The following is a 25,865-nucleotide window of genomic DNA, read 5'->3' as shown; positions in this document are numbered from 1 at the left end:
GAAGTGTGAACCACTCCTCCGCGGCTCCCACCTGCCCGCCGCTCGGCGCAGCCCGCGCCCTCCCGGGAGCTGTGGAGAAGTTTGGGGCTCAGCTGGGGCTTCCTCTTCCTCTCTCCCCGCCCTCGTGACAGGTGTAAACACCGCCCGCTCGCCTCAGGCCCCAGGCCGACCGCTCCCGGACCGCGCTGCTCGCCAGCGTCTCGGAAGCCAGCGGATTTTGAACCCTCCGACTGACTGACAGGCGAGAGCGCCCCAAGCTCAGGCATCCCTCCCGGAGAGGATCTGTCTGCGCCCTTCTTGCTCTCCGCAAGAAATAATCCGGTCTCCTTCTTAGGTTGTGTTTAGGAAGTTGGGCCGTAACGTGTTCTCCGAGTGTTCACCTTGGCAGCTGCCTCGTCTCGCTTGGGGCACGCAGGGCACAGAGTACGGGGTGAGCGGGCTGACTCCTTTCACCATCGGAGGAGAGTGGGGATGGCCACGTTTGGGGGTTCTTCTTGGCGTACACAAGGTGTTGCTCGGTTTCCCCCTCGATCTTCTGTTTGAGCTGGGGGAAGAAGAGGGACGTGCAAGTGTTAAACCGAGGAGTGGGGCAAAAGGAAGGGGTGGGTGGGTGGCAAGTGAAACCCAACAAAACGTAGCCCCCCTTTTAAAGTGTTTGGTTTCGGAGAAGAAAAGTAGAACTTTACTTTTGAACTTTTCCAGCTGTATTAAGCGGTCCCTTCTACCTGCGTTCTCGGACGACGGAAAAACAAAACAAAACGTTCTTGAAGGTGACATTTAATTGTGGTCGTCAGTTAACCTTGTAGACTTGCTTTAAGGGAAGAACAAATGCCCCAGCACAGTGTTGTTGAAAGAGCCCGGTTTGTCTACATGTGATAAAAGCATGCTCTCCCAACTTTGTTGACTTTTGTCGTTGTCATTTTTAGTTCTTTACAGAAGTATCTTTGTTTAACAAAAGCAGCCTGTTAGTCTTCCACATTTTGCCTATGAAGACACCACTGAATTGTGTAGACAGAGTTTAGAATATTTAAAATGCTGTTGAAAGTAATTTACTAGGAATAATTTAGTATGTGGGACATTTGGGTTTTGATATTTTCTTGTCTTTTGACCTAGAGACTATTCTAAAGAGAATCCTTTATCAATAAGAAGACCATGTGCCCTTAATTTGCATGGATACATTTTACAGAATCCAGTTGTCTTTCTGGGAAAGCCAATATTCTAGGTAATTCCTATTATAAAGCATTGCTTTAAATTTTAATTTGTTCTGCTTCTAGTTAGTTAAAAACTAATTCAGAAAAGTAGTAAGACCGAGTACTAAGTCATCTGTCATATTTCATGAAATAAAAAGTGCTTCCCTTCCCTCAACAGGCCAAAAAGTCTGAATAGCAACATCTCACTGAGGAGAAACACACACACACCCCCACCCCACCCCCACCCCACTTCCCTTCTTCCCACCTCTCAAATCTCATAAAAGCAGGCTACCAAATATTTAGGTAAATTGTTTTAATCAAATGCATACCTTCCAAGTTAAGGATGCCTACAATTATGCATCTTTGAATCAGTTCCTACTCATAGTGACTGTCAGAGTTGAACTTCCCGAAGGCTTCCTAGTGATCTGTACTGGAGCTGCTCGCAGGCCTTTTCTCCCTCCAGTCAGTCAGCCGGCAACCACTGTACTATCAGGGCTCCTCGGCCTACAATTCTTAGTTGTTGCTTTTTTTTCTTTTTAAGGATTCATTTCCCCACCCCCCACCCCTGCATGATTAGCACTTCTAATTCCTCTTTAAGTAGCCTTTCCAGCTTGAATGTCATACGTATTTCTAATGTTTGGTCAATTTTGAAAACATCTGACATGATTCAGAATCTACATAAGCCATTTTGGTGATCAACCTCTACATATACACACATGCACCACTACTTTTTGCAACTTTCTAAGATAATTGTTAACAATGATGTACACTATTTTATATGAGCAAAATATCTTTTAAAGTGTTTTTATGTATTTTTTAACTCTTATAACTCACTGCCATCGAGCTGATTCTGACTCTCAGACCTCATAGCAACCCTCTAAGAGTAAGTAGTGATATCTGTCTTTCAGAGAGGAAACTGGCACAGAGATGTTAAATAACTTGCCCAAGGTCAAGCAGCTGGTAAATGACAGAGCCAGGATATAATATGCTACTAGTGTATGTAAAGTTTTAAAACATGCAAATCCATGTTTCCTATAAATCCTAGTATGTGTAGTAAAAGTATAAAAATGTGCAGGAAATAAACTCCCAGTCCGAATTGAGGTTAACCTTTGGAGAACTGGAGGAGGAAAGGGATATAGGAAGGACCCATAGGTTTTCAACTTTTCTGTTTTTAAATCAGAATCAGATTTGGCAAAAGGCTAAGTAAGATATAACAGCTGCTACATTTTACCCCTGGATATTGTTGTCTGGTTGAGGTCCTTCATGATCAAAGGGTCAGATATTTAACTTTTAAACAGTTACATTAAAAATTGTCAGCTTTGCATATCTTTTAAAAGGACAGGGAAAGACTACATTTTAATTTGTGTTGATTTGCTTTTAAAATAAAAGGAGCCTCACACTTAAAAATATCTGAGCTAAGAACCACCTTCTCCAGGTTCCCTTTTCAGTAACTTCCCCTTTTCTAGGCTAGGGCAGGACTCCTTAAAAAAAAAAACACCACCAACAATCCCATTCCCATCTGGTCTTTTTCCAATCACAGCGACCCTATAGCACAGAGTAGAACAGCCTCATTGAGCTTCCAAGGCTACACTATCACATTGGTCTTTCACAGAGCAGCTGGTGGGTTAGAACCCCTCACCTTTTAATTAGCAACCAAGCCTTTAACCACTAAGCCATCAGGGCTTCTCAAAAAAACAAAACAAAAACACCTCACTGCCATTGAGTCTATTCTCAGCTTATAGCAGTGACTCATAAAAACCAAATCCAAAAGTGTATGTGTGTATATGTATATAAAACAGCAAACCCAAACCAACTGCCGTTAAGTTGATTCCAACTCATAATGACCCTTCATAGGGTTTCTGAGACTATACATCTTTATTGGAGCAGACAGCCTTATGTTTCACCTGCAGGACCCGCTGGTGGGTTTGAACTACTGACCCTGCAGTTAGCAGCCCAACCTCTAACCCAACGCCCCAAAGGTCTGTAGGTTATATCTGCTCCATGGGATATGGAGAAGGTCAGTAACCCTATTGGGTAGAGAGGAAAAAGGAAGTGGGATGAAACCATTGCTCATTGGCTTGGGAGAATTGAAAAGAGAAGTAAAATGGGAGATTTAGACTCCCATCTTGTTTCTGTCATTACCACCTCTATTCCAAAATGACTACAAAGGTAAACCTTGCAGGGATAAATTGCTAATAAATTAAAGGTTGCCTGCATGCCTCAAATCTTAATTTGCAAGCATTATATTAGTGAATAGGTGTGGGGTTGGTTTTCCCCACAGATCTGTCCTAGGGGAAATGAAGTCATAAAGTAGAATAAATTCACTCTAAGTTCATTTATACAGACATTTATATTATATATTATGGTATTCTCTTCCATTCTTTTAATACAACACATGTTTTTGGAATACCTGTTATACTCCAGGACTGGTTCTGGGTGCTAGCAATATTGAAATGAACATATTAGAAAGTGAAAAATCTGCTCTCAGAAAGCTTTGATTCTTGTCTACACAGGCACACTCACGAAGACACACAATGAAGTAAATCCAAGAAACGGCATATGATATCTATAGAGAAGAATAGAGTTGGTGTGCTGGGCAGGGAAAGAGATGGAGGAAATGTGACTTTAGGGTGGGGTAGAACTTGCTGTTTTATAGAGTGTGAGGTCAGAGAAGGGTTAAGCCCTGAAGGAAGAGCCAAGACTAGGGAAGAGTGGTAGGCCGGAGCTTTTGGAGTAGTCAAGGGAAATCCAGGGTAGCAAGGAGGCCACAAGTGAAGAGGAACAGTCGTGAGTTCTGAGTTAGAGGGTGGAAGGCAATGTTGTAGGATTGCTGTAAGAATTCTAATAACTGGCTTTTTATTGTGAGATGGAAGACATTGCTGAGTAGCCATTGCTGCATGGAGGTGTGACATGATCTGTGCTTTTAACACGATCTATCTGCCTGCTGCACAGAAAATAGATTAAGAGTGCAGTTGTAGGAGCAAGAAGATTCAGTTAGGAGGTCGTGATGGAGGTAACAGATGGCAATGACCTGAATCAAGATGGTAGCAGTAGAGGTGGTGAGAAGTGGTGGGTCAGTTCTTTGAGTTGACACCTGATAATCCTCCATTGCTAAACTCAGAATGTTTGCAGAGGAAAACTCCCCTGAAAAGGTAAAAATGCCTAACAACCTGTATTTCCAACTTACTGTCCTTCGTAAGTCAAAAAGTGTTACTGTAAAGTCATAGAAACCTTGATAAACTAAAATATCAAAATAGGAAGCTTTCACTTCTCGACCTGTCCTACATCTAGGGCTGTACACTTCTCTAAAGGCAGTGTTTGCATCTCTGGTGCATCCCTGAAGAATTCTGCACTGTTCAATTTGTACCACCTCAACAGGCCAGTTTGGGCATCCTTGGGGCACTGCCATTGAGTTAACTATGACTCAAAACTGTGTAGAATTTCCAAAACTGTAAATTTTAATCGTAGCATACAATCTCATCTTTCTCCTAAGGAGCAGCTGATGGGTTTGAACCACTGATCTTGTGGTTAGCAGCCCAATGTCTAACCTACAGTGCCACCAGAGCTCCTTGCTATATTAATGTGTCAAAAGGAAATTGTGTAGATTCCTTCATAAATACTGAAAAGGCATTTTAAACTTTCATATCTGATTTTTTTTAAAACAGCCACTTAAATTAGATAGCTCTGTGAAATGACAAAACCTATCACCTTAACTATAAAATTAGCAGCTTAATTAAGTGGGGAGGACATTAGATGCTTATTGTCACCATCATTATTACATGTGTCGGAGGCATTAGCGAGCACAGTCTACAAGGAAAAATAGACATAAGAATTGGAAAAGAAAAAGTAAATGACTCCAATTTGCCAATGATATGCTAGTATACTACAAATACCAAGGCTTCATTTCCACACACACTAGTCACCAGTTAGAAGATGGGATGTGAGGAAATGGTGTGGGGGCAATATCAGACCTCCAGTTCCCAGATTGATTACCACAGGCTGGCATCAGACATGCTTCCTCCCTCTGGAGGGAGAATATGATGAGAGTGAACCAGCTGCCATCTAGTCAGTTCTAACGCATGGCAAATAGAACTGTGCTTCATAGGATTTTCAGTGGCTGTTCTGTCAAAAATAAGTTGTTAGGGCTTTTTTTTTTCTTAGACACCTCTGGGTGGATTCGAACTTCCAACTGAGCACAATAATTGTTGGCCCCATCCCTGGTAAAAGTGAAGACCTCCATTTGTACTCACAAACTTCAAACCTCAGAAAAGACTTTCTCGTAACTCTTTACTGAAATAGAAAGCCTCAGCTTTCTCCTGCAGTTTCTAACTGCTGATGGGTAGCAGTCCAACACTTGCCCATTGTGCCACCAGGGCTCCTTTATACTAACGGGAGGGGGGAGAAGATAAAACACCCAACAAAACACATAGCAATAAGTGAGAAAACCTGTAGTTCTAACAGATTCATCTTATGATAATTAAAATGAACATTTCTGCTTCTATCAGCAACAAATGAGCTCCTTCCTATGGTATGATATTTCTATTCTCTTTTGTTTTGGTTTGGCTTTTTTTGTTTTGTTTTTTTAATCACTTATTGTGGGGTCATACAACTCTTACCACAATCCATACATCCATCCATTGTGTCAAGCACATTTGTACATTTGTTGCCATCATCATTCTCAAAACATTTGCTTTCTACTTGAGCCCTTGGTATCAGCTCCTCATTTTTCCCCCTCCCTCTCTGCCCCCCCTCATGAACCCTTGATAATTTATAAATTATTATTATTTTGTCATGTCTTACACTAGTCTTAAAATGCTAGTATGGTACTTTCAAAGCCAGACTTCCAGTTGTAAGATTGCAATATTTGCAATAGTTGTAGGATTGTCAAAAGATTGTAATATTGCAATCTTAATAAAACCAGTTTACTAAATTGATCTGGAATCCTTACAGATAAAGTATTTCTACAGTCACACTGCATCTGAAATGTTAATTTATTTTCCTAAGGCTTTGGTTTTCAGTAGCTATGTCTAAAAAATAATGAACCTCCTTCCTGGGGGGTGGACAACAGAAAAATGGGTGAAGGGAGACGCCAGACAGTGTAAGATATGACAAAATAATAATAATTTGTAAATTATCAAGGGTTCATGAGGGAGTGGGGAGCAGGGAGAGAGGGGGGTAAATGAGGAGATGATACCAAGGGCTCAAGTAGAAAGCAAATGTTTTGAGAATGATCAGGGCAGCAAATGTACAAATGTGCTGACGCAATGGATGTATGTATGGATTGTGAGAAGAGTTGTATGAGCCCCCAATAAAAATGATTTTTAAAAATTTTTAAGAAAAAATAATGCATAGATCAGTTGAAAAATTTCTCTCTGTATAGAATATATTTTAGTATGTATACTTAGTATATATATTATATATATTTAGTACATTATTTTTCTAACTATTTTATAATGCTTAAGTTATATATTTATGTAAGTGAGTGTCAAAAGGGGAATAAACAAATAGTTTTGGATATTTTTTAGCTAATAACCAAAGCTAAACCCACTGCCCTCATCTGTTTCAACTCATAGTGACCATATATAGAGTTTCCAACACTATAAATCTTTACAGAGCTGACAGCATAATCTTTCTCCTGAGAAGCAACTGGTGGGTCCATACCTCCAGCCTTGAGATTTTGTGATTGGCAGTCCATTGAGGGCTCCTTATTAACACACAAGCCCCCTCCCCTAAAATCCTTTGCTATCAAGTTGATTTTAACTCATTGTGCCCTATTGGTGGTCTCACTTTCCCAGTCTTTACAGAAAACTTGATACCTGATATAAATCTTCATGGAAGCAGACTGCCTCATCTTTCTCCCAGGGACTGACTAGCTGGTGGGTTTTAACCACTTGTCTTACAGTTAGTAGTCCAACATTTACCCAACAGTCCCTTCAAGGCTTCTTAAATGATTGGCTAGAACTATGCAAATAAGGTATTTGTGGCCCATCAAGGAGATTTGATAGTTTGCTAATAATGCATTTAAATAAGGACATGGTACTCTTATGGGAGTGAGACCATGTGGATAAAGTGTATGGAACCCTAATGAGGTCATTAGTCAGTTTGCCATCCTGCTGCCACCAATACAGGAGATCAGATCAGATCCTTAGGACCCCCCCCCCTTGCCCCCCGCATTAGGAACTTCCTAGACCCAGAAGACAGATGTAATAACAGAGACAGCACAGGCAGTGAGAAGCATCTTCAGAGATACGGTGGCAGCAAAACCAAGAGACCAGTGTGACACAACAGAAGTCAACCCACAGGGCCAGAGAAAGCTGACTACCTTTGGGCCAAGACTTACTGGTAAAGTAGGGTCCTTCTGGGCACTCATCAGTGTAGCTGAAGGGCTTTGTTATATTTGCCCTATTGTAGCTGAGTACCAAAGAGAGACCCACCTATGACCATGGCAAAGAAGCTCCAAGAACTGTATCCTGGGTCATTCCTGAACCTGAAATATAATGTTTACTTCCTAATAAACCCCAGAGTGGTGAATACTGTTTGTTAATTCCAAGTAGCCTTTCCAATGAATTATCAAACTCCCACGGAGTTGTGTGGGATGATTGGTGTTTAAAACAAAACAAAACAAAAAAAGTGAGAGGGTGGAGGGAGGTATGACTGACTCTGCCTCATAGGAATCAGCCTTGGGCTGTTGATCTTGATTTTCTCCACCTTTAAGAAATTAGGGAGGTCTGACAGTCCCGCCGCACGATCTTTATATACTATATGAAAATCAGGTCGATTATGAAGGATAAGACTATAGGGACACCAAAACCATTTATGAGGTAAGCAGAAGTAGCAGAGCCATTGGAGAAGGCGAATGGGTATAATGGGTAAGAAGAGCCAGAAGAGTGCCTTTTCAGAAAAGCTTAAAAATGTGTACGGTGTTTTAGACACTTTGCCCTATCGGTAACATATGCCTTCTGAAAGTGCACATTTTAAGAAGTTTTGAAAAGTTTTTGTTTTGTGTAATGTGTGCTTTCAAACTTTTTAGCCTTTAAAGTGGCTTGCTTCCTAGATTGAGGATAGTAAGAATGTAAAGAAAAAGACTTTTTCAATTATTTCTATACTGTTTTATAAATAACAAAAGAAATACTGTCATTTTATTAGACTACTTAATTCATTCAGTTAATGTAATTTAACAGTGTAGTTTGTCCTTGTAAGCACAAGATTAAGGAAATATTTAATTAGAAATCTGGGTCTTTGTTTTAAAAGCAGGCCTGTTTTCACCTATGCTGGAAACACTAAGTAGGTTTAGAGGAAATCGATTGAAAAGATTTTTGTATTGTTGTGAGGTAGACTAACCTTGATTAAAGTTTATGCATGCAAACAGTCTTGTCATTACTGTGGACATACCGGTATTATCAACACAAGTTCTGTGTTAAGACTTTTTATAGAAAATATTTTGAAATTTTATTTTGCTGCTTGAAGTAAACTTTAATCAATGACCACAAGCCTATAAAACGAGTTAATTTCTGTACAGTTTTGCTCTGAGAAGAGTTGATGACTTGAGCCATCCAGAGAGTAGAAATGCTGTAGATGTGCATAGCATGCCCTCTGTGAAGTCACTTACACAAGAGTCACAAGCTCAGGGTTGTTGGTTTTGTGTTGTGTTTTCAGGGACAAATCTCACAGCCTCATTTAAAAAAAAAATTATTTACAGCACCTTTGTGAACCTAGCCAACTCTTTCCCTAACTCAGAAGTACAAATCATGTTTGGGGAGGAATTGACTTTGAGTTTGAATTGTTTTCTCTAAATTTTTTAATCTTCTTTATGTTAGTTTTGTATATTTTAGATTCTGACTTATTTCTGATTTGTAAAATAAGCTTTGAGGATCATGGCCAACTTTGAAGAAAAAGAAATAGAACTAAAAATATCAAAGTATGCAGAGAATAACGCTAAATACTATTTGGTGAAACTTTAAAAAATATGTATATGTGTTGGGTTATCAGGTAAAATATTTTTCTGTGGGTCATGAGGGAAAAAGAGGTTGAGCAATATTTATATGACAGGCTAATTTTCAAATGCTTCCTAGCCAAAGATAGATGGTACTTTACAAGTACTATATTCCCCCGTTAGTCTTTCCAACGATTTCCCTGTTATCTTTCCAACTCCCAGGAAAAAGTAAAACTTTAAACCAAGTAAAAATACCAGAAAAGGTCAACCAACTAATAATCTGTTTGCCACAGGAATTCTTTCCATAGTTTGCATGAGGTTATCAGCATAAGGAGACTCATTAGCCGCATATCCTGCCCATAAACACATACCTGTACATTCATGCACACTGTTTCAAAGTATTTTATTCTTCAGATACAGAAAATGCCCTTTTACTTTATTGTCTCCCTTCTGCACACCCCCTCCCCCACGGTTGTTATCTGTGGATCATCTACGGCTGTTTTTAAGCCTGGGTCATAGTCTGCTTTCCTTCTGCCATCTCAGCTGTCTGGTCATCTTCCTCTCGCAGGTGATAGGCAGTCAAGGAACAACAAAGTGAAGTAAAACTCGTAGTACCTGGCAAAGATATAATTGGAATAGTAAAGCTGATGGCCCATGTGCGTATTTTAAGGCCCAGTATGTGGTTTACAGGTTATTTAGAACATTGTCTGCTCGGGTCATTGGATTCTAACTGCATTTGGTTGCAGGTTTTTGACCTTTCCTAGCCTCTTCTTATCCCAAGAAGTGAGTCTCTCTGTGGTCAGCATTTGAGAGTAGCATTAGAGGACAGCTGCCAAGGGCATGCCAAGGTAGACCTTTTAGTTCATACTAGAGTGGTGTCCTTAGTTTTGAAAGGCCACAACATAGACTTCTTTAGGGGAGTGTGTGTGTGTGTGTGTGTGTGTGTGTGTGTGGGGGGGGGGGGTGCTGTGTCCTGGGATCTTGAGGTTGAAATCATCAGCCTCGACCAGAATGCTAATTAAAACGTTTACAGTGAGAAATTTCTTTTAAAGCATGTCAGCTATTCATGGCAGTGTATTGCAAAATCTTCTATGGGGAAATTTACATGAAGCCCTAAAGAGTGTTCATGGGGCAGAGAACTCACAATAGGGAAAGCACTTGGACTTTCCCCAAGCACAGTCGCACCACGCTCTGGTGGCTGACACCTCCACTTAGGCTGAGGAATTGCTTTGAATCAAAGCAGAGATTCAGGTTAGCTCATCTGTCCAAACACACTAACAGATTTGTGTTGTTTAGCTGTTTTTTTTCCCCAGCGAGGTTTCCTATCAATTGCTCCCGCGTTAGCATATTCCTTCTTAAGATGGATTGCAGCACGATGGATTTGTTTTCTTTCACATTCATCACATTTCAAGCCAGCCTCTCTTAGATCATGCCCCTTGATCGAACTTGGGTATTTCCCAACTTATTTGATGGTTCACTAGAAGGCCAGATGAAGGGTTCTGGCCTGGAAGGTGGGGAGAAGGGAAGATTTCAAGTGGTCACTGTAAGAACAATAGTAATATCTTCCATCCTTTCTGTGAGCCAAGCCTTGGGGAGTGTGGGGGTAAACAACAGAGGCCTATGACTGCACAACCTTTTGGTCTTTGGAAATCAAGTAGAGAAATTCTTGCAGAAGCCGTTTCATTGGAGTGGTAGCATGGATACCAGATTGTGTTGGGTTTGGGATCCAGAGGGATGGAGGCTAGGAAGTGGAGATACTGAATAGATAAGGCCCTTTCAAGAAAGATGCTTGATGTGGAGAGGAAGCAGAGCTAGGAAGGGCACAGATGGGAGGGGCCTTGCTTTGCTTCAGTTCATATTTTAGGGATAGAAGTCTTGAGCCTGGAAGGACTGAAGTAATGGAAGAACTCAAAAGAGCCCCCTAGCAAGAAATCGAGAAGGAAAACAAGAAGGTGAAAACAGATAGTATCCTTAGACAGAATTTTAGTGTAGGGACATGAAGTTGAGGTAATGTCTGCCTTGTAGATACTGATTTTGTTGTAAAGTTTCAGGGGTGTCATGGTGGGGAATAAGTGGCTCTTTTCTTCTGCCACGACCCAAGCAGCAGGAGTAAAAGGGAGAAAATGTTTTTCAAGGACGAATGCATCTGCTGCTTCTGCTTGGTTGCCCTTGTTATCATTAGTCATCCAGTGTCATTTATACCATTCCAAGAGAAACGGCTAGTGAACACTCAAATATGGTCAGTTGATTTAATAAGCATAAGCCAAAGCTGTGTCTAGGGTTTTTATTTATCTTCTTTAATTTTTCCTGTCATGCTATTCAAACTAAACAATTGTGTTAATCTGGGTAGACTAGAGAAACAAATCCATGGACACACGTGTATAAGAAGATTTATATACAAGAGCAATTGAACATGGAGAAAACATCCCAAACCAGTCCAGTCCAAGGTCATAAGTCTGATATTAGCCCATATGTCCCATACCAATCTATAAAGTCCTCTTCAGATTCACGAAACACCTGCAATGAAGCCAAATGCAGGACAATTACAAACCAGTGGGTAGAAAGTCTTTGGGTTCAGTGGTGTTGTAAGCATCTCAGTGCTGGCAGGGGTCTGTCTCTCTGTGGCATCTCCGGCTTCTGAGGTCTGGTTGCATCCTTGTGTCTTGTCTTTTGCAATGTCTCTCAGGGTGTAGCAGAGAGAGAGAAGTGTCTTCCACCTCCAAGGAGGAAGTACCAGATTTCCCGGAATTCTCAGGAGGTTATGCCCACACAGAAGTCTCATTGGCTATCTCCAGATTGACAGCATAGACTCCACCCCTACACTCTTAATCCATAAATTGACACCAGAGTAGATGACTACCACAACTATAAAATGTCTTATGATGGATTCGTGTAAAAAAAAATGATAAAAAACAGTATTACAATAAAAGGTTTTCCCATGGGGATTTAAAAAAAACAGCTTTTATAAAACATTATTGCGCTGTTTAACAAGGTAATTGGCACTTGAAGAGTGCATGTGTTTCAGCTCATGTTGGCATTGACATTGTGTATATATGATAGGTGAACTCTTGTGACTTTTTTATATCAAAAACAGGAAGACAAAATTTAGCTGTCACTTTTGGTAGGCTAGCTTTTTAAGGGTGATCACCTTTACTTTAGGAGCTAGCTGGGGTCAGTCTGAAATCTGTAGGGCAGGCTCTCAAGAAAGGTAGCCAGGAGTGCCTGGCCAGAATCAAAGCTGCATACCATAGACACCTGCTGTGTTTCCCTTCTCCACTTCACCCACCCCAGCCCCTTTAAAGAAAGTTTGAGGTGAAGTATTCGCCATAAAGCTGGGTTGTATATGCTAGGCTTATTTATCTGGCCTTGAGAAATGATATACAAATTGATGTTGGGCTACTGCCCTGTAAAAGATGTCAATTATTCACTTGTTCGTCAACAGTGTGTTTTAAAAGCTTTTCACTTGTCTATAAGAAACCTTGATGGTTGATTCCAGGTGATTCCTAGAGGCCTTTTACTTAGAGACCCACTACCAGCAGCACCAAAGGTGAGCAAGCCCAAGGCCTTTTAGGTTGGGTGGTACTTTGTAAAGAAGGTAGATGGAGAAAGGATGGGCAGTAGGGATTAACTAGCTTAGAAGAATATGCAGGGCAAACTGCAGAATCTCTTTTATTCCAACCAGATACCTACGGAGAAACCTTTGTGCTGATGGTCTTACCTCTAACTGGCTAATAGCTATACCTGGTTTACTTCAAGGTGCTGATAGGAATGTCGGGGCTGCATTTTTCTATTCCAAGTCAAAACCCCGATCTTCTAATAGACTCGTCTCCTCAGTTCAGAAATTTTAGTCATACTCCTTCAAGCTTGAACTTCAGATTTGGTTTATCACCCACTCTACCCCCAAGCCTATGTCATTTTATAATTTACCTCTATCTGTGAAGGTTCATATTCTTAGGGATTGGTTATAAAAACTAACCAAAAAGTCAGTTTTGGGTATCCTTGGCAGTGATAAGAGTATTTTTCTTAAATAAGCTACTCTGTAGTCGTCAAATATATTCAGTCATGTGAATCTGTGTCGATTAAGCAAACATTGACTTAGATTTTGTTAAGTAGATTATGATATGAGCCAGACCTAGTAAAGGTTAAAAGGTGGTATTAAGCTTACTGAGTGGTCCGTGTGTGTTAGGAACAGAATTTATATATAGTCTTCATAGCAGCATTGAGAGGGAGGGGCTGGAAGTTCCGCCCCCACCGCCCCCCCTCACACACGCCCCCCCCACACACACACACTTATTTTTAAATGAAGAAGCATGTTTTAAAGAGTAAGACCTTGTAACTTGTAAAGGGTGAATCTGGAATCTGAGCTTAAAAAATCTGACGCCAAATCCAAAATCTTTTGCTTTTACCAGGCTGTCTCTTGAGGCATACATACCTATATGTATTGCCTTAAATCTCAGAATTAGGCAAGCTATAAGTAAGAAAAAGAAGATTATTTTGCATAATAATATATGTATATCTATGTATATAGCCTTATATTCATCCCCTAGTAGTTGCTCTTAATCTAAGTATGTTGATTTCTGAGAGCTTTTTTTTGGTGATGGTTTTATTTGTTTGTTTGTTTGTTTTAATCATTTTGTTTGGGGCTTGTACACCTCTTATCACAATCCATTCATCCATCCATTGTGTCAAGCACATTTGTACATTCGTTGCCATCATCATTCTCAGAACAGTTTCTACTTGAGCCCTTGATATCAGTTCCTCATTTTCCCCTCCCTCCCTCCCTCTCCCACCTTCCCTCCCTCATGAATCCTTGATAATTTATAAATTATTATTATTATTTTCATGTGTTACACTGTCCAATGTCGCCCTTCACCCACTTTTCTGTTGTTGGTCCCCCAGGGAAGGGGTTACATGTAGATCATTGTGATCAGTTCCACCTTTCTCCCCCCACCTTTCCTGTACCCTCCTGGTATCTCTACTCTCATTATTGGTCCTGAGGGCTTTATCTGTCCTGGATTCCATGTGTTTCCAGCTCTTACCTATACCAGTGTACATCCTCTGGCCTAGCCAGATTTGTAAGGTAGAACTGGGATCATGATAGTGTGGGGAAGGAAGCATTAAAGAACTAGAGGAAAGTTGTTTCATCGGTGCTATGTACACCCTGACGGGCTCGTCTCCTCCCCATGACCCTTTTGTAAGAGGATGTCCAGTTGCCTACAGATGGACTTTGGGTCTCCACTCTGCACTCCCCCTCATTCACAATGATAAGATTTTTGTTCTTTGATGCCTGATACCTGAGCCTATCTACACCTCATGATCACACAGGCTAGTGTGCTTCTTCCATGTGAGGTTTGTTGCTTCTCAGCTAGATGGCCGCTTGTTTAGCTTCAAGCCTTTAAGACTCCAGATGCTATATCTTTTGATAGCTGGCACCATCAGCTTTCTTTACCACATTTGCTTATGCACACATTTTGTCTTTAGCAATCATGTGGGGAAGGTGAGCATCACAGAATGCCAGGTTATTAGAACAAAGTGTTCTTGCATTGAGGGAGTACTTGAGTAGAAATCCAATGTCCATCTGCTACCTTAATACTGAACCTACAAATATATGTACATAGATCTATTTCCCCATTGTCATATATACTGTATATACTCACGTATAAGCCAACCTGAATATCAGCTGAGGCACTTAATTTTACCACAAAAACTGCATTAAAAATGTGCTGAAAGTCTCGGCTTATACACAAGTATATACAGTAAATATATTTACATATGTACATGCCTATATTTAGACCTCTATAAATGTCCTTTGCTTCCTAGTTCTTTCCTGTATTTCCTTTTACTCTCCTCTTGTCCCACTATCATGCTCAGCCTTCACTTGGGTTTCAGTAAGAATCTCGTGGTTACATTGCCCTTGATCAAGCCCTAACCGGGCCTCCTATACCCTCCTCACCAGCGATTTTGGATCCCTTGTTGTTCCCTTGTCCCCTGGTTTGTTAACCCACTTCCTTTCCCCCTCCCCCTTTCCCATGTCCCCCTGGAACCATCGGTCTGTTTTTTTCTCCTCTAGATTGTTTATCCCACCTATCTTATCTAGATAGACCTACAGAGATGATAATAATATGCACAAAAAACAAGATAGAGCAAAACAAAGCAACAAAAGAAAACAACAGGAACAAAATTCGATGACACACACAAAAAAGAAAAGTCTGTAAATAGTTCAAGGTCTGTTTGTTGACCTTTCGGAGTGTTTTCTGATGGAGTCTGATGGGGTGCCACACCCTGGCCTCAAAGTCTGTTTTTGGTATTCCTTGGGGACTTCCTTGCTCTGCTCCCCTTACTGTTCTGTTGCACACCCTTAGTGTTTCACTTTTTATGGTTTTTATGGGTATATGCATACAATAAGTACATAAATCTTAATGTATACTTGTAACATTTTACAAATGTGTGTGTGTAACTATAACCCACATCAAGAAGTCACATCAACACTTACAGACTCCTTTATGCCCCTTCCAGTCAGTGTCCTGCCCCTTATAAGTGACCACTATTCTGATTTACCTCCAAAAATTGGTTTTGCCTACTTTGAACTTCATATCAATGGAATTATACAATAGCCTTTTGTGTACCTGTCATCTTTCAAACATTATGTCTGTGGTAGTTGTGTTAGGATGAATTTTCTAGAGAAATAAAACCAATGACACTGTGTGTGTGTGTGTGTGTGTGTGTGATAGAACTTTATATCAAGAAAGAATCTGGGGAGAAAAGGGAGCTTATATCAAAGAGTTCAAGAAGAAATAAAATGTACTTTTTTTAATTAATCATTTTATTGGGAGGCTCTTAAAATCTTATAACAATCCATCATTAAGTTGTATTAAGCACACTTGTATATATGTTGCCATCAACATTTCCAAAACATTTTGTTTCTACTTGAGCCTTTGGTATTAACTCCTCTTTTTTCCCCCACCCTCCCACCCTCTTGAATCCTTAATCAATTATATAGTGTTGTTGTTATTTCATGTCTTACACTGTCTGTTGTCTCCCTTCACCCACATTTCTGTTATTTGTCCCCCTGGGGGGTAGGCTTTATATCCAACCTTGTGGTGGGTTCTCCCTTGCTCCCTCTTCCCTCTCCCCACACCCCCCTACCTTCATAGTAGCACTACTGTTCCTGAGGGTTTTATCTGTACTGAATTCCATTTGTCGAGATCTCTTATTTGTACCAATGTGTGTATTCCGGTCTAGCCGGATTTGTAAGGCAGAACTGGGTCATGGGGTGGGGGTAAGGAAGCATTCAGGAACTAGAGGAATGATGTGTTTCATTGGTGCTATACTGCACCCTGTTTGAATTGTCCCTTCCTTGTAACCCTTCTATGGGGGATGTCCAGTTGTTGACAGATGGGCTCTGGGTTTCCACTCCAGCCCCCTTCATTCGCAGCGATATAATTGATGTTTTGGATCTTTTCATACCTAATTCCAACAACACCTTACGATCACAGAGTCTGGTGTGCTTCTTCCATGTGGGCTTATTTGCTTCCCTGCTAGATGGCTGCTTGTGTAACTTCCAGTCTAAGACCCCAGATGCTATATCTTTTTTTTTTTTTTGGTGCTATATCTTTTGATAGCTGGACACCATCCACGTTCTTCACCACATTTGCTTATGCACCCATTTGTCTTCAGTGATCATGTCAGGAAGGTGAGTAGCAAAGAGGGTCAGGTTCTTAGAACAAAGTGTTCTTGTGTTTAGGGAGGCCTTGAATAGAGGCTCAAAGTCCGTCTGCTATCTTAATACTTAATATATATACATTGGCCTCTATCCCTTTCATTATAAATTAATATATATACATGCCTATAAGTATACCTGTATAAATAGGTTTTGCTCCCTACTTCGTTCCTCTATTTCCTTTTACACTCCTCCTGTCCCACTATCATGCTCACCTTCCACTCAGCTCTCAGTAATTCCTCTAGGATACATTGCACTTGATCAAACTCTACCAGGCCTCCTAGCTATCATTTTTAGATCTCTTATTGTTTCCTCATTACTGAGTTTGTTGGCTCCACACTCCCTCCCCCGCCCCCATCCTCTCCCATGTCCCCCTTGGACCATTGTTTTCTCCTCTGGATTATTTGCCCTGCCTATCTTATTTAGGTAGACATATGGTGGGGAAAAAAAAAAAGATAGTTCCAGATCTGATCTGTCTGCTGAACCTTATGAGTGTTTTCCAATCGGGTCTGATGAGGGGCCAAACCCTACCCCCCCACCATCACCACCCAAGTCAGAAGTCTATTTTCAGGATTACTTGGGAATTTGGCTACTTTGCTGCCCTGTTGCACTCCCTTTGCATCCTCCCACCCACCCCCGCCCCGCTGTGTGTGGGGCAGACGGGTACATTTTCCGAAGTGTCTCCAGTGTTGTTCCCTGTAGTGCTATGGGTCAGTGATGGAACATTGTGTCTCTTGGTGGGGCCGGCCCCAGATTCCTCCCTGTTCATTGACTGCTCCAAACAGGAATGTCATCCCAGGTCTTAGTGTGGGCCGTAATGATGTTCTCTCTGTTTCTCTGTCTCTTCCTCTTAATTCGCACCTGTATCTTCAGTGCTGTTCTCTGTGTTACATTCTTCTGGGGAGGGGGTCAGAAAATGTTTTGAAACTGATGGTGGTAGCAATTGTACAATTATGCTTGATCTAATTGAATTACGGATTGTTATAATATCTTTAAGATCTCCCAATAAAATTATTAAGAAAGAAACTTATATCAAGAAAGCCCAGTCCTAAAGGGAGAATGGGTAGGGAAGAGGGAACCGATTACATGGAACTGTGTGTGACCTCCTCCCTGGGGGACAGACGACCGAAAAGTGGATGAAGGGAGACGTCGGACAGGGCAAGATATGACAAAATACCCATTTATAAACTATGAAGGGCTCACGTGGGAGGGGGGAGCGAGGAGGGAGGGGAAAAATGAGGACCTAATGTCGGGGGTTTAAATGGAGAGAAAATGTTTTGAGAAACGATGTACAAATGCGCTTTACACAATTGATGTGTGTATGGATTGGGATAACAGTTGTATGAGCCCCTAATAAAATGTTAAAAAAAAAAAAAGAAAGCCCAGTCCAACTCAAAACCATGGGTCAGATGCTAACTGGAGACTACCACAGCGGCCAGCGGATGAAGCAGGACGGTGAAGTGGCCCGTGGGTGCAGAACTGAGTGGATCCACATTTGGCCAGAACATGGCTGGGCACTGACAGTTTCCAGTGTGATTTTTCTGGTGATTGAGAAGTGACATATTATTGTGGTTTTAATGACCATTTCCCTGATAGCCTCTCAGATGCTTATTGCCCATTTGAATATCCTCTTTGGTGAAGTACCTTTTCACATAGTCGTCATTTTTTTTGAGATACTGGTTGTGTCTCACTGATACTTTTAGGAGTCCATGATATATTCTGGATATTAGTTCTTGAAATCTGATAGTTTAAGTCCTCCAACTTTGTTTTTTCTGAAAAACAATATTTCAAATGGCCAAACAATCTCAGAGAACATTTGCCCAGTCCTTTGTCTTTCCAAACCCACCATGTCTCATGACCACAGTTGTTCAATGTCTCTTGTTCCATTACACACTTCAGACTTGAGACTGGAAGCCCTTCTAAAAAATAAAAAAACACACTTCCATTGAGTCGATGTTGACTGAGAGCAACCCTATAGGGCAGGATAGAACTGCCCCTGTGAGTTTCCGAGACTGTAACTGTTATGGAAGTAGAAAACCCCATCTTTCTGTCATGTAGGGAGCTGATGGTTTCAAATAGCGAGCCATGTGATCGCAGCCCAATGCATAACCACCATGCCACCTTTCTAGTGACAGGTTAATATTGAATCACCGTCACCATTTTCTACCTGGGCACCCTCACTGCTAATCTAACAGGCTCAGAGGTCCACTTCTGATTGCTACTGGATTTCTGGACTGTTGCCTCACTCCTCTGTGTCATATTAATATTGATAAAGGACTTCCTATATCTGAATTCCAAAACTCAAGACCCCATGATTGTACTAGTTCAGCAGTCCTCAACCTGTGGGTCGTGACCCCTTTGGGGGTTGATTGAACCTTTCACAGGGGTCACCCAATTCATAACAGTAGCAAAATTACAGTTGTGAAGTAGCAATGAAAATAATTTTATGGTTAGGGGTGGTCACCACAACATGAGGAACTATATTAAAGGGCCATGGCATTAGGAAGGTTGAGAACCACTGTACGAGTTTTATAACATTGGAGTTCTTCTTTGGTTTGCATTTTTAATTGCTGCTACTCACTGTTGCCCACAGTCTCCTTATAAGAACATAATTTTCCACACACAAGTATCCAAAATGCAGGAAGTTTGTCCAAATTCTCTCTTCCTGTGCTTTACCCACTTTTAGGGTACTCCATTACTACCCAGTCTTGAGACCTTCTGTCAACTACTTGTCAATACAATAACCTGAGTCTTCCTTAGCTGCCAAGCCTTTTTACCCCATTACTTGTTTGTTCCTCTCTAAATGGATTATAGCAGGAGCCCTGGTGGCACAGTGGTTAAGCGTTGAGCTAGTAACCAGAAGGTTCACGATTTAAAGCCACCTAGTAGCATCATGAGAGAAAGGACTGGGCAGTCTGCTCCCATAAGGTTACAGCCGAGGAGAGAAGCCCTCTGTGGCCATTCTGCCCAGTCACACAGCAACAGCAGCAGGTTTGGGAAGAAGCCAACATAAAAGGACTAGTGGAACACAACCTATTCCTCACAACTATACAAGTGCTTGCTCATATTATAAAGAAATTGGGTCTGATTGGGCCTTCTTGTCCCTAGTTCATTAAGGATGAAGAGACATGTATTGAGTTTGCTATGTGTCAGGCACAATATTACAGTAGCCCATTTAACCGTTTTTCTTTCCTGGTAAATAAGAATGACTTGTTTAAAGTCCTTATTTGTTTAAAAAAGAAGTGGGCTTTGTTCATTTGTAAATTCATTACGCAAATAATACTTCAATTAATATTCAACTTATTTTAATTAGAGTTGGTGAATAAATGTCTGATTGCCAACATCTACGAAGGGACAAAAAGAATTTAACTTCTAGATGCCCAAAGAAGGAGCTCTGATAGCCTAACAGTTACATGTTGGGATGCTGACTACAAGGTCTGCAGTTTGAAACCACCAGCTGCACCATGGGAGAGAGACGAGGATTTCTACTCCTGTAAAAGGTTATAGGAAACCCACAGGGACAGTTCTACCCTGTTCTGTAGGGTCGCTATGAGTCAGAATAGACTTGATGGCAGTGAATTTTATCTGCCCAAAGATGATTCCTGTGCGGCAGAGGTCAGACATGCCTCTACCCTCTAACTTTCTTTACCTTATTCTGACACCAGCCAACCCTCCCACAGCACTCTGCTTCTGTCATGGTTTCAAGGATCTGTTGCCATGACCACACAGAACACACAGACAATACATTTATGGGGTTTATTAGAGAAGCTGTCATGTTACAGAATGTTAAGGATTTGTTTCTCTTGTCTGCAGCAACTAGTCTCAGCCATGCTGGTAAGCACGTCTCTCTCCGGTCCTCCTCTCAAGCCATGTGGTTCTGGCACCTGTCCTGCATGGGCAAGTGTTACAGAGCTCATTTTAGCACCCATAAATACCCAGAGGATGCCCCTCTGCAAGCCAGCTTCCTGCCCCAAGACACTGAGCTTTATATGGCTTATGGGCCAGGAAGCCTCCTCTCTGCTGCATGGTCTTGGTGTGCTGCTCCTTTGCTTTCCCTCACTGTCTCAGAGCTGGCCCTCCCTACCTCCTGGCAGAGATCTCAGGCTATATGCACTCCGGATTCTTCTGTCCTGCTGGTGGTGGAATTCTGTTCCTACAAAAGGCTCACTTTATGCCTAGTGGACTGGCAAAACTGCTTATCCTCTCTGTTACTGTGGCATAGATCCTATTTGCATGGCACCACCATTTGGTGGGAGTTACAAAAGAGCCATACCAAGTAATTTCACGTCACTGCAGTTGGCCTGGAGATAGACCATTTTTAAAAGGAGACTTCAGGCCTCTTTTGCACTCGTTGGTTTCTGTCCTCCGCTGAAGACTGGAAACAGCGGCACTCTTTGAGGTGCTGAAGGGCGAGCTTGGCCCGAGCTAAAACCTGTTATGAGGAGCATGCTGCTCAAGGTGACTCCCTTTAGACTTGGAATGTGGAAATGTCTGGAATCTGGAAGACTGATAGGATAGAGCTTTTCTCACTTCAAAGGAGAATCGGGGAGTATCTTGCTAAAGTACAACAGGAAGAAAAACTGCTTTCTAGGTTGTTGCTACCTTGGACTAGAAACTTCTTGATCCCGTTTTTTACATTTGCATTAATATCTTAGTTGAAATAAGCATGGAATCATTGAGGAACTGCCCAGCCTTAACCACTGTTGCCACTAGGGTTCCTTAGAAAATTGCATGTTTAAATTCAGACATACAAATTTTCTTGAATGATTTTCATTTTTTGAACAGTTTGTAGAAGAGTATGTTGCCAATCTTTTGTTCCCATCACTCCCAAATACTTGAGTGTGTATTTCCGAGAATCAAGGACACTCTCTCAGCAAACCCACGGTCCTGCCATTAAAATGAAGGCATTAACATTGCTATATCGCTACTGTGTAATCTTTGGACCCCATTCAAGTTAGACAATAGTTCCAATAATGACATTTACAGAAATGGGATCCATTTGAATTTTATTTAGTTGTCTTTTCTCTTTAGTCTTCTCAAATCTGGAACCGTTCTTCAGTCTTAATTTTCATGACCTTGATATTTCTAAGATCACAGGGCAACTATTTGTAGTCTGTCCTTCTATTTGAATATTTCTGAAGTTCCCCCATGATGAGATTCGGATTATGTTTTTGTGACAGGAATAGTGTAAAAGTGATCCCTGTTGTTCTCATTGCATCTTGTCAGGTGGTGCGTGATCTCGATATTTCTACAGCTGCTGCTGTACGCTGTCATCATTTGATTAAGGGAGTTGTCGAGTTACACTTCTTCCTTTTGTAACGAAGTATACCGTGGAGAGATACTTTGAAACTATGCATGTATCAGGTTCCTCACCTAACGGTTCAGTTTATTCACTTCTGTCTGTGAGGACTCATAGTTTATTATTTTTTTAGTGGATAGTAATCCATCATCATCCTTATTTTATTATGAAATTGTCTCAGGATTGGCTAGTAGTAGCCCCGTCAAGCTGGCCTTTTGCCCTTTTGCCATGACCCCATCATTATGAATGCTTTTAAATTAGAAAAAAAAAAAGAGGAAGAATCCTGGCTGCTTAACATTGCCATTGTAGGGATATAACATAATTTGTCAAATAATCCTTTGGAGCATTTTATTTAACATTTTTGGAGAGTATAAAGTACAGGAATCATTTTTGGACCTAAGTAATAATATGCACACTTATGCTAATCATTTCCTTAGTCTTTAAAACTAGAAGTGGAGTTCATTGAGTCAAAAGGTGGTTTTGCATTTGTTCCATAAGAGTTTATGTATATATTGGCAGCCTGTCTCCTGAAAACTTTTTCAGGCCCCTGGATCACTCCAGCATCTCCTATCCCAGGAGGAAGTAACCACTTTGGGAAACACTGGTATAAATTAGCTGCCCTCTATGGTTCCTGTCTAATATTTAAAGTTGCTGGTTTATAGATAATTCTGTGTGACTGTGTTTTATTTTTTGTTTATTTATTTATTGTATCACTCTGGCGTTTTGAAAAGTTTTATTGGCATATAATTCATAGATCATATAATAGTTCAACCATATTAAAAAGAGTTTTGCAATCATCACAATCATTTTTGGAACATTTTCATATTTCTCACATTCATTGTTATCTCCCCATACAAGTTCCCTCCAACTTCCCCTACCATACCCATAGGCAATTCCTAATCCAGGTACTATCTCCGTAGAGTTAACTATCCAGGATTTCATATACAGAAAATCATACAAAACAAAAACAAGAAATAAATAAGAACAATGATAAAAACAGGGAAAAAATCTAAATTGAAGAGAAAGCAGAAAATATTAAGCTGAAACAACTTTAAAATGGGTCAAAAGGGAGGTAAAATAAGCTGTTACATTTTAAAATAACTACATATGCCATAATCAACTTTACAGTGTTCTCTGTCAGACAGCAAGCCTAGACGGACTGTGGTCAGAGAGAATTCGTCACTGGAGGCTTATGGGTTTGGAACTCTCACTGTCATCCGCAGCCTTCTGCAAACCCCCACGAAGTAAGAGGCAATGCAAACAGATGTATGTATGCGCTCTCATGTTCATTACAGCATAGTTCACAATAGCCAGAAGCTGAAAACAGTCCAAGTGCCTATCAGTAGGAGAATGGAAAAAGAAGCTCTAGTACACGTAAAGAATGGAGTACTATGCATCCCTTTTTAAAAGGGTGATGAAACCATGAAACACCTCAAGATATGGATGAACCTGGAAACTATTATGCTGAGCGAAGTTAATCAGTCACAAAAGGACAAATGTTGTATGAATCTACTACTGTAAGGATAAACACCACGACAGTGGTAGACTTCTGCTCACAGATCATGTAATCTCCTAATCTGGTCTCGCAAACATCAAGGTAGTGAAGCTGCCTAGACCCCATGAACCATATATCACCCCTTTTATTTGTAACTCTTAAAAATGGCTTCAACAGAGGAGACCTCACCTCAGCTGTGGTCAGTTTCTCAAGAGGAGAGGAGAGAAAAAAGGCCAATCAGTGCTGCCATACAGCATTATTCTATAGTCACCCCCAAATCAACAGACTCCTGGAAGAGTAAGTAGTGAGCCTTACTGGGAGTCCAAGTCAAGATGTGGACATGTGGGTGGAGGGTATGTCTGTCTCACAGAGGGCAGTTGAACTTCTGTGGTGGGTGAATTGGGTGGGGCAACCGCCCATGGGGTTGGGGGGGAAACAACACTAAACAATACCTATAGAGAACCCAAAATAGAGAACATTCAGGTATTGTTTTTTAACTAGACACTTTTGGCTTAGTTTCTACCAGCCCATGGTGACTGAGGCCACTTGCTATGGACAACTGGGACTTTGTACTCTGCCCTTTCAAAGTGCACAGCATCTTCTGTGGGCCACACAAGAAGGATCTGATTTTGAAACCCCACTGAGACAACTGGACTTTACTTTAAACTCACTGGTGGCTGATGTAAGGAGCAAACAAGCTCCCTTGAACTTAAGGCTGAAACACCCTAGTTTGGGAAGAAGCAGATGACCACTATCCCAGGGTTATGGAATTGGTGCTCATTGGACTTTGGTTTGGATCTCTAGCTTTGTGACTACCCAATGAATGGTGGCCTGGGACTATCATATATGTACTCTTTTATGCTCTCTGCTTTCTTATGGCATGTGTTAGTGTGGCAGACATGGTTCTGCCTTTGTGAATGAGTGCTATTGAATGTTTTGCTCTATCCCCAACCTCATTGTTTGTATAAATAGTGTCCAGTAACTTGAGCTTTTAATCGGTACAAGTCAATGCATGTATTATAGTCTGAAAAGCTGACCTACACATGTATAATTTATTTTTCTCAGCAGCGTTTTAAATTCTATACCACGGACTAAATAATACCATCAGTGGAATTACCTTATGCCCCATAGGGATGATTTATAAAGTTCTGTATTATAAAATGGTAATGATGTCTCTTAAGTGAACCAGAGACATATATGAACCATAGATAGATAAATGGATTTTTGGCTCAAATGTAATTGTTGCCTTACAGAAAAACTAAACTCGCTACCATCAAGTTGATTCTAACTCATAGCGACACTATAGGACAGGGTAGAACTGGTCCTGTGGGTTTCTGAGACAATAACACTTTATGGGAGTAGAAAGCCTCATCTTTCTCCCTTGGAGTAGCTGGTGGCTTTGAAGTGCTCGCCTTACAGTTAGCAGCCCAACACATACCCCACTTCGTCACCAGGGCTCCTAAGAACACTTAAGTCTTATTATATGGCCCAACTCCATACTTGCCCTCGTGAAGAAATTACTGAAGATATGGGTGGTATAGCAAAATGTGGCGAAGAAATCAGATGGTACCTGGCTATCAGAATAGCATCTGGGTCTTAAAGGCTTGTCTTAAAACAATCAATTATCTAATTGAGACATCAACTAAGTCCACACAGTAGAAGCACACCAACCTGTATGATCAAGGATTATAAATAAAATTCAAATCCAGAGGGGAGGAGAAGGTATCGGCTTAAATTCTGAAGACCCAGATCATTGATGATGATTGAAAGAGCACAATGCACAAAAGGCAAAACTTATTTTTACCAATTAAGCTAAACTGTTGTTTGGTTTTAAAGATAATTTCAAGGGATATATTTTTTAATCATTTTATTAAGGGTTCATACAACTCTTATCACAATCCATACACACATCAATTGTGTAAAGTGCATTTGTACATTCATTGCCCTCATCATTCTCAAAACATTTCCTCTCCACTTAAGCCCCCGGTATTAGGTCCTCATTTTTTCCCCTCCTTCCCCGCTCCACCCTCCTTCATGAGCCCTTGATCATTTATAAATCATTTTGTCATATCTTGCCCTGTCCGACGTTTCCCTTCACCCACTTTTCGGTTGTCCGTCCCCCCAGGGAGGAGGTCACATATAGTTCCTTGTAATTGGTTCCCTCTTTCCTACTCACTCTCCCTCTACCCTCCCAGTATCGCCACTCACAACACCACTGGTCCTGTAGG

General features: G+C 41.1%; 1 protein-coding gene across 3 annotated transcripts in view; it reads left to right on the top strand.

The window, feature by feature from the left end:
* The window catches only part of AFTPH (aftiphilin), a 77,966-nt gene that overhangs the window by 489 nt on the left and 51,612 nt on the right, over nucleotides 1–25,865 (top strand). The gene's annotated exons all lie outside the window — the stretch shown is intronic.

Source organism: Echinops telfairi, unplaced genomic scaffold, assembly GCF_000313985.2.
Source record: "Echinops telfairi isolate 266 unplaced genomic scaffold, ASM31398v2 ScPeMD7_2573;HRSCAF=3158, whole genome shotgun sequence".
Lineage (NCBI taxonomy): Eukaryota > Metazoa > Chordata > Mammalia > Afrosoricida > Tenrecidae > Echinops > Echinops telfairi.
Note: the sequence above shows the minus strand (reverse complement) of the source record. Positions and strands in the feature narration are given on the sequence as shown.